This window comes from Nicotiana tabacum, chromosome 10, assembly GCF_000715075.1.
Source record: "Nicotiana tabacum cultivar K326 chromosome 10, ASM71507v2, whole genome shotgun sequence".
NCBI lineage: Eukaryota > Viridiplantae > Streptophyta > Magnoliopsida > Solanales > Solanaceae > Nicotiana > Nicotiana tabacum.
Window position 1 is genome coordinate 164171732 of NC_134089.1, and position 10001 is coordinate 164181732.

The following is a 10001-nucleotide window of genomic DNA, read 5'->3' on the forward strand; positions in this document are numbered from 1 at the left end:
CGTCTTCTCTATTTGTGTAGAAGAAGGATGGCTCGATGAGGATGTGCATTGATTACAGGCAGTTGAACAAAGTAACAATCAAGAACAAGTATTTTTTTCCTTGTATTGATGATTTGTTTGACCAACTTCAGGGAGCGAGGGTGTTCTCCAAGATTGATCTCCGTTCAGGTTATCACCAGTTGAAAATCAAGGACTCGGATATTCATAAGACAGCTTTCAGAACCCGATATGGTCATTATGAGTTCTTGGTGATATCTTTTGGGTTGACCAATGCCCCAGCATCATTCATTCATTTGATGAACAACGTGTTTTGGCCTTATCTCAACTCATTTGTCATAGTTTTCATTGATGATATGATGGTGTACTCGCGTAGTCAGAGGAGCACGCGGAGCATTTGAGAGTTGTGTTGTAGAGATTGAGAGGGGAGAAGTTTTATGCAAAGTTCTCCAAGTGTGAGTTTTGGCTCAATTCAATGGCTTTCCTGGGGCATGTGGTGTCTAGTGAGGGTATTCAGGTTGATCTGAAGAAGATAGAGGCGGTTCAGAGTTGGCCCAGACCGTCCTCAGCCATAGAGATTCACACCTTCCTTGGTTTGGCGGGTTATTACCGTCGATTTGTTTACGGATTTTCATCTATCGCATTACCCTTGACCAAATTGACTCAAAAGCGTGCTCCATTCATGTGGTCGGATGAGTGTGAGGAGAGCTTTCAAAAGTTTAAGACTGCCTTGACCACAGCTCCAGTGTTAGTCTTACCATCAGCTTCAGGTTCATATATTGTGTACTGTGATGCTTTGAGAGTTGGTATTGGGTGTGTATTGATGTAGGAGGGTAGAGTCATTGCTTATGCTTCGCGTTAGTTGAAGCTCTATGAGAAGAACTACCATATTCATGATTTGGAGTTGACTGCCATTGTTCACGCGTTGAAGATTTGGAGGCATTATTTGCATGGTGTGTTTTGTGAGGTGTTTACCGATCATCGTAGCCTCCAGCACTTGTTCAAATAGAAGGATCTCAATTTGAGGCAGCGGAGATGGTTGGAGTTGCTAAAGGATTATGATATTACTATTTTGTACCATCCGAAAAAGGCCAATGTGGTAGCCGATGCCTTGAGTAGGAGGGCGGTGAGTATGGGGAGTTTGGCATATATTCCAGTTGGGTAGAGACCTCTTGTAGTTGATGTTCAGGACTTGGCCAATCAGTTCGTAAGGTTAGATATTTTGGAGCCCAGTCGGGTATTGTCTTGTGTGATTTCTCGGTCTTCCTTATTTGATTGCATCAGAGAGCGCCAGTATGATGATCCTCATTTGATTGTCCTTAAGGACAGAGTTCAGCACGATGATGTCAGAGATGTGACCATTGGTGATGATGGGATGTTGAGGATGCAGGGCCGGATATGTGTGCCCAATGTAGATGGGCTTCTGGAGTTGATTCTGGAAGAGGCCCATAGCTCGCGGTATTCCATTCATCTGGGTGCCGCGAAGATGTATTAGGATCTGAGACAGTATTATTGGTGGAGGAGAATGAAAAAGGACATCATAGGATTTGTAGCTCGGTGTCTTAATTGTCAGCGGGTGAAATATGAGCATCAGAGACCAGGTGGCTTGCTTCAGTAGTTGGATATTCTAGAGTGGAAGTGGGAGCGGATCACCATGGACTTTGTAGTTGGGCTCCCACGGACTTTGAAGAAATTCGATGCTATTTGGGTGATTGTGGATTGGCTGACCAAGTCCACGCACCTCATTCCTGTATGTACTACCTATTCTTTAGAGCGGTTGGCAGAGATCTATATCCGGGAGATTATTTATTTGCAAGGTGTCCCAGTTTCCATCATTTCAGATAGGGGCACTCAGTTCAGTTCACCGTTTTGGAGGTCTGTGCAGCGAGAGTTGGGTACTTAGGTTGAGTTGAGCACAGCCTTTCACCCTCAGACAGACGGGCAGTCCGAGCGCACTATTCAGATATTGGAGGACATGTTGTATGCTTGTGTCATTGATTTCGTAGGGTCATGGGATCAGTTTCAACCACTCGCAGAGTTTGCATATAACAATAGTTACTGGTCAAGTATTCAAATGGCTCCATATGACGCTTTGTATGGGAGGCGGTGTAAATCTCCAGTTGGTTGGTTTGAGCCAGGTGAGGCTAGGCTATTGGGTACAGACTTGGTGCAGGATACTTTAGACAAGGTGAAGTGATTCAGGAGAGGCTTCGTACAGCGCAGTAGAGACAAAAGAGTTATGTTGACAGGAAGGTTCGGGATGTATTCTACATGGTTGGTGAGAAGGTCTTGTTGACGGTTTCACACATGAAGGGTGTTATGTGATTTGGGAAGAAAGGTAAATTGAGTCATTGGTTCATTGGGCCTTTTGAAGAGCTTCGGGGGATTGGGGAGGTGGCTTATGAGCTTGCTTTTCCACCTAGCTTATCTAGTGTACATCCGGTATTTCATGTTTCTATGCTCCGAAAGTATATTGCCAATCCGTCTCATGTTTTGGTCTTCAGCACGGTTCAGGTAGATGATGATTTGATTTATGATGTGGAGCCAGTAGCTATTTTGGAGCTTAGGTTCGAAAGTTGAGGTCGAAGGATATAGCTTCAGTGAAAGTGTATTGGAGAGGTCGGCCCATGGAGGAGGCTACCTTGGAGACCGAGCGAGAGATGTAGAGTAGATATCCTCACCTATTTGAGGCTTCAGGTATGTTTTTTGACCCATTCGAAGTCGAACGTTTGTTTAAAAGAGAGAGGATGTAATGACCCGGCCAGTCGTTTCATGAGTTACTACTCTACTTTCTCCATTTCTACTTCTTATTGCCTTGTTCAGTTGTATTATGTGTTATTGGGTTGGTTGGCCCGGGTTCGAAGAGGTTTTGGTAAGGTTCGAGACACTTAGTCTCTTTTGAGTAAGCTTAAGTTGGAAAAGTCAAATCGGATGTTGACTTATGTGACAAAGGGCTCGGATGTAAGTTTCGATGATTCGAATAGTTTTGGGAGGTGATTTGGGACTTAGGAGTGTGATCAGAATGTGTTTTGGAGGTTCGTAGTAGGTTTAGGCTTGAATTGGCAAAATTGGAATTTTGGCGTTTTCCGATTGATAGGCGAGATTTTGATAAATGGGTCAGAATGGAATTTTGGGAGTTGCAGTAGGTTTGTTTTATCATTTGGGATGTGTGTGCAAAATTTCATGTCATTCGGACGTGGTTTGATAGACTTTTTTATCAAAAGCGGAATTCGGAAGATTTTTGGAATCTTAGGCTTGAATCCGATGTGTTTTGGTTGATTCGATGTTGTTTGAGGTGTTTTGGAGATTGATATGAGTTCGGATAGTGGTATAGGACTTGGTTGTGCTTTTGGTTGAGGTTCCAGGGGCCTCGGGATGATTTCGGATGGTTGACAAAAAGTTTGTAGTTGAGTTTGGCAGCTAAAGCATTTTTGTTGCTATCATAACCGCACCTGCGGCTGGGAGGCCGCAGGTGCGATGCCCACAGAAGCGGAAGGCAAGCCACAGATGTGACCAAGAGGAAGATCAGGCGGGGCTACAGAAGCCAGCATCTAGGCGCATCTGCAATGGTGCAGGTGCGAGGGAGTGACCGCAGGTGCGGTCCTGGGGAGTTAAGTCATTTTTGTAGGTGCGGGTCCACATGTGCGACCATTTAACCGCAGGTGCAGTTTTGCTGGGCCAGAAAGTATATAAACTCTCCTTCGCAATTTTCAGCCTTTCTTCACCATTTTTAAAGCAATTTTTGGGGGATTTTGAAGAGGGAATCAGAGGGAACTTCATTGAGGTAAGATTTTTTATCATTCAAGCCTAATCTATGGTGTTAGTTCATAGATTAGGCTTGAAATTTATGGAATTTTGTGGGTAAATATTGAAGAAATTAGGGCTTGAGATTGGAGACCTTCGAGTAAGGATTTGAGGGGTCATTTGTGGTCGGATTTTGGTACTTTTGATATGGATGAACTCATGGGAAGATAAGGAGTTTTAATGCAATTTTTATCGGATTTCCAAGATGTGGGCCCGGGGGTCGGGTTTTGGTTAATTTAAGATTTGTGTTGTAATTTGATTACTTTCGAGTGGGTTTTGTTCCCTTAGCATATTTTGATGGTTATGTAGTGAATTTGGATAGATTTGAAGCATCTATAAGCCAATTCGAGAGGCAAAGGCATCACGAGCTAGAGTTTGGACCGGATAGAGGTGAGTAATGATTGTAAATGTTGTTTTGAGGGTATGAAACCCTGGATTTCATATTGTTGTGCTACTTTGAGGTGACACACATGCTAGATGACGAGCGTGGGGTCGTGCACCGTTGAGATTGTGACTTAGTCCATCCTGTATGACTGTTTAACTGCATATTTGATTGAAAACTATTTGCTATCATCATGCTTTGGGCTGAATGCTATATTTGGGCCTCGTGCCAACTGTTTTGGACGCTTAGGGGAATTTTACTACTATTCCTCACTGTTTTGACTTCATATTTGTACTCGATCATGTTGTATTCTACTGTTTTCATAATTCAACCATATTTACTCTGTTTGAGCTCTTAAAAGATATTTTGGGCTGAGCATCATATTTTTACTGTGCCCGAGTGGCTTTGAGAGATTTCTGATTGAGGGAGGTCGATGGCCTGTGATATGAGGTTATTATGGGATCGAGCTGCGCGCCACAGCAGTATTGTACTGATTCATGTTTATGAGGCCGAGGGCCTGAGTTGTTACGCCATGAGGTGGCTTGATATGAGGCCGAGAGCCTATTTGATTATGCCACGAGATGGCTTGTTTGCGCTTGGGCTGTAAGGGGCCCCTCCCGGAGTCTGTACACCTCCAGTGAGCGCGGGTACCTAGTGTGTGATGTGATTTAGCCAGAGAGGCTAATGTTGTTCCATGTTATTGCCCGAGGGGCTGATTTATGTGTCTATTTTTTTCCCTGTTTTTATTCACTCGTTTGAATTATTAATAGATGTTTTAAAGAGGGTTTTTTGCTGAACTAAGGTGTTTTTACAAGTTTTCACTGTCTTATTGAATTGTATTGGTTTTATATTGCCTCTTTGTAGCATTTTGTTGTGTTTTACGTACTTTCTTATCGCTCAGTTGCCTTTACTTTTATTAGTCATTGAGTTGGCATACTCACATTACTTCCTGCACCCTGTGTGCAGATTCAGGAGCCTCAGGTCCCGCTAACGAGAGTCGATTGCTTCCAGCAGGCTGTTTTGAGTTCACTAGGTTGTTGCTCGACGTTCGCAGCCCAGTGCTTCTCCCTCTTATCTTACTTTCCTTTGTATTAGTTCTGTAATAGACTGCATAGTATCAATCATCTCTTAGACAGATTTTTAGATACTCATGACTGGTGACACCCCGATGTTGGGCTGTGTTTATTTCCGCACTTGTTCTATTTCACTGTATTTTGGGCTTTATCACTTATTAATGACTTATATTGAATTATTATAACTGTTTAAATGAATTGGGAGTTGTGTCGGCTGGCCTTGTTTCATGATAGGCACCATCACGACTGGGTCCGGGTTTGGGGTCGTGACAATTCTTTATTGGTATTGAAAGAGGAGTCTCCATAACACCTTGCATTGACTCAAAAAAGCAATATAATATTTCTCTCTTTAGTTTACATTCTCTTGTTTATGAGCTCATTGCATTTTAACTGTACGGCATAACTAGCCCAAGGGTGCCCGAGTTCGAGGGCTTTGTCCAAACGGTGGTTACATTATTGTCAATTTTTAATACTTATCTTTACGTTTATCAATTGGTATTAGGTGAAATCACGTATCTTTAAAACCATATTATAAGTTTAATTGTTATCCAATTTTTAGGGTAAACAGTTCCGCGCCCACCGTGGGGAAAGATAATAGTGATTGCCTAGTATTAATCCTCATAACATACACTACTTTTACGCTTGTTCTCATAAGTGTCTTTGATTTCAGGAATCGAAATGTCAAACTCTCAAGTAGTACCCACTCACATAGATACTGGCCTTAGTCTTCATGGCGAGAACGAAAGCATAGTCGCCCTGGGAAAGAGTACCTCCAATCAATCCCGACGTGCCACAGGCCGTAGATACAGTCGATGTCAGTTCTTGTGTCGCCATTCATGGAGATTTAGGCACCGACCCCAAAAATAGCATCCGCAAAGATGCTCGGGCAGCCGATCAGAACGCACAGAGTGGCGAAGAAGGTGGGATTAGTCTTCGAATGATATTTGACATGTTACAAACTCAGCAGGCTACGATAGCACAACTCCAAAATCAGAATCGAGCACCAAGCAAAATCAAACTCGATACATCATAGGAAGTTGTTCATAGGGTTGAACATATACAAGAGAAATTGAACGATAATGGATCGGGAATTGACCCCGTCATCATGAAGATGCCCGAGAAGCTCACTAAACGAATTGAATCAGGAGAAAAGAAAATTGAGGCTAATGATAAAAAGGTAGAAATATACAACTCACGGGTTGATCAAATACCGAGGTCACCCCCGATTCTGAAGGGTTTAGATCCGAAGAAGTTCGTACAGAAGCCTTTCCCACCAAGTGCGGCTTCGAAGCCCCATCCGAAGAAAATTCGCATGCCAAAAATTTCCAAGTACAATGGAACCACCGATCCTAATGAGCATGTCACTTCTTATACATGCACAATAATATGAAATGACTTAGAAGACGATGAAATTGAATATGTTCTATTGAAAAAATTTGGAGAAACTTTATCGAAAGGGCAATGATATGGTACCACAATTTAACACCCAATTCTATCGATTCCTTCACCATGCTTGTTGATTCGTTTGTAAAGGCACACGCCGGAGCAATAAAGGTCACGACTAGGAGATCGAAATTTTTCAAAATGAGACAAAAAGACAACGAAATGCTAAGGGAGTTCGTATCTCGGTTCCTGATGGAATGCATGGACCTACCCCCGGTCATCGATGATTGGGCTGTCCAAGCCTTCACTCAAGGGTTGAACGAGCGGAGTTCGATCGCATCACGACAACTTAAACAGAATTTGATTGAATATCCAACTGTGACTTGGGCTGATGTGCTTAATCGATACCAGTCAAAGATCACAATCGAGGATGATCAGTTAGGATCCCCTTCCAGTTCCGTCTATAAAAATAGATCCAAAGGCAGGATTCAAAGAGACATCGACAGAGAGCCCCGATCAAACAGAGATTGGTACCAACCATATAGCGCAAATCGTTGAAATAGTGGACCAGGACATAACCCCATTCGAAATGATCAAAGGAATGATCAAGGTCCAAACTCCCGAGGGCTCATGAGTAAGACTGATTTTGATAAACTTGTTGAGCATAAAGAAGCACCACGGTTATCAGAGTACAACTTCAGCATTGATGCATTGGGTATTGTATAAACCAATGGACGAATCAAGGATACTAGGTGGCCCATACCCCTACAATCTGATCCAGCTCAAAGGAACCCTAATCAAATATGAAAAAACCATATGATCGTTGGTGGGGTCGATATTCCTTAAGGCCCGATATTCAAATGCACCAAGGTGACAATCACAAGGGAGAAGCATACCTAGGACTACTTACCATAGGATATCTTATCTTTCAATGATGAGGATGCAGAAGGGATCGAACAGCCTCATAACGATGCACTAGTAATATCTATCCATATGAATAAATTCAAGTTAAACGTGTGTTGGTTGATCCAGGTAGCTCGGCAAATATTATCTGATTGAGGGTCGTAGAGCAACTCGGCCTCCAGTATCAAATCGTGCATGCAGCTCGGGTGCTTAACGGTTTCAACATAGCAAGTGAAACCACCAAAGGGGAAATCATGTTGCCAGTAAACATGGCCGAAACTGTCCAGGAAACAAAGTACCATGTAATCGAAGGTGATATGAGAAACAACGTGTTGTTCGGGAGACCTTGGATCCATAATATGAGGACGGTACCTTCAACGCTTCATAAAGTCTTGAAATTCCCAACACTGGAAGGAATCAAAATGGCGTACGGTAAACAACTAGCAGCCAAAGTGATGTTTGCAATTGATGAGGTAATACCAGTATCGACACTAATATCAGCGAACGGACCAGAATCAAAGTAACAGTAGGAAGTCAAATAGCAACCACAGTCGCCGGCCTCGACCAAATCGAAACAGCAGGAAACTTTTAAGGATGATGATTATGCGATACCTCGAACCTGCGTAATTCCCGATAATTCCGATGACACGAAGTCAATGGTTAAAGAGTTGGAACCAGTTATACTGATGGATCATCTGCCCGATCGAAAGGTATACCTGGGCATGGGGTTAACTCCCGAGCTCAGGAAAAAACTTATTAAATTCCTAATTAAAAATATGGATTGTTTTACTTGGTCTCACCTTGACATGACAGGGATCCCACTGGAGATTACCACTCATAGAATGAGTTTGGACCCAAAGTTCAAACATGTAAAGCAAAAGAGAAGGCCATATTCCGAGGTAAAGCATACATTCATCAAGGACTGGGTAACCAAACTTCTCAAAATAGGATTCATCCGGGAAGTAAAACATCCCGAATGGTTAGCGAGCGTAGTTGTAGTCCCTAAGAAGGGGAATAAACTTAGAATGTGCGTAGAATACAAAGACTTAAACAAAGTATGTCCTAAGGACTCATTTCCTCTACCGAATATCGATCGCATGATCGATCCCACAGCTTGCCATGAGATCCTCAGTTTTTTCGATGCCTACTCCGGGTACAACCAAATACAAATGCACCCGGAGGATTAGGAAAAGACTTTGTTTATTACTAAGTACGATACTTATTGCTATAATGTAATTCCATTTGGGCTAAAAAAATGCTGGTGCTGCTTATCAACGCCTAGTAAACTGAATGTTTGAAGAACAAATAGGTAAATCAATGAAGGTATATATTAATGACATGCTAGTTAAGTCCCTGCGTGCAGAGGACCATTTGATACATTTGCAGGAAACTCTCAACACATTGAGAAAATACAACATGAAACTCAACCCCGAGAAATGTGCATTCAGGGTCGGTTCAGGCAAGTCCTCGGCTTTATGGTGTCAAATCGGGGAATCGAGATCAACCCCGATAAAATCAAGGAAATCGAAGACATCATAGTCGTGGATAATGTTAAGGCCATACGAAGGCTAACAGGGTAGATAGCCACTTTAGGTCGGTTCATCTCGAGGTCTTCGGATTGAAGTCACAGGTTCTTCTCACTGCTCAAAAAGAAGAACAATTTCACTTGAACCCCTGGAATGCCAACACGCATTGGAAGAATTATATAGGTATCTTTCGAGCCCACCATTGATTCATACTCTAAAAGTGGATGAGCAACTCTACATATATTTGGCAGTCTCGGAGCTCGTGGTAAGTCGTGTCCTAGTTCGAGAAAATCAAGGTACGCAATTTCCTGTTTACGCGTTAGCCGAACTTTAGGTGAAGCCGATACCCAGTACCCACACTTAGAAAAATTAGTTCTTGCTCTAATAAGTGCCTCTAGGAAATTAAAACCATATTTTTAATGTCACCCAATTTGTGTTGTAACCACTTACCCCCTTCACAATATTTTGCACAACCCCGAACTCTCGGTCGACTGGCCAAAGGACCATCGAAATTAGTGGGTACGATATCGAGTATCAACCCCGAACGACCATCAACTCTCAAATCTTAGCAGACTTCGTGGACGACTTCATGCTAGCCCTCGTACCCTAGGTCGAAAGGGAACGTTGAATAAAATCGGGTACATTCTTGAGGGTGTGGACCCTTTTCACAAATGGTGCTTCAAATGTGAAGGGGTCTGGTCTAGGCATCGTTTTGAAGCCGCCCACAGACAATATAATTAGACAATCTATCAAAACCGCTAAGTTGACTAACAATGAGCCGAGTATGAGGCCATGATTGTAGGTCTTAAGCTAGCTAAAAGCATGGGAGCAGAGGTCATCGAGGCCAAGTGTGATTCCCTACTTGTGGTTAACCAAGTCAACAAGACCTCCGAGGTTCGAGAGGATCGAATGCGGAGGTACTTGAACAATCTG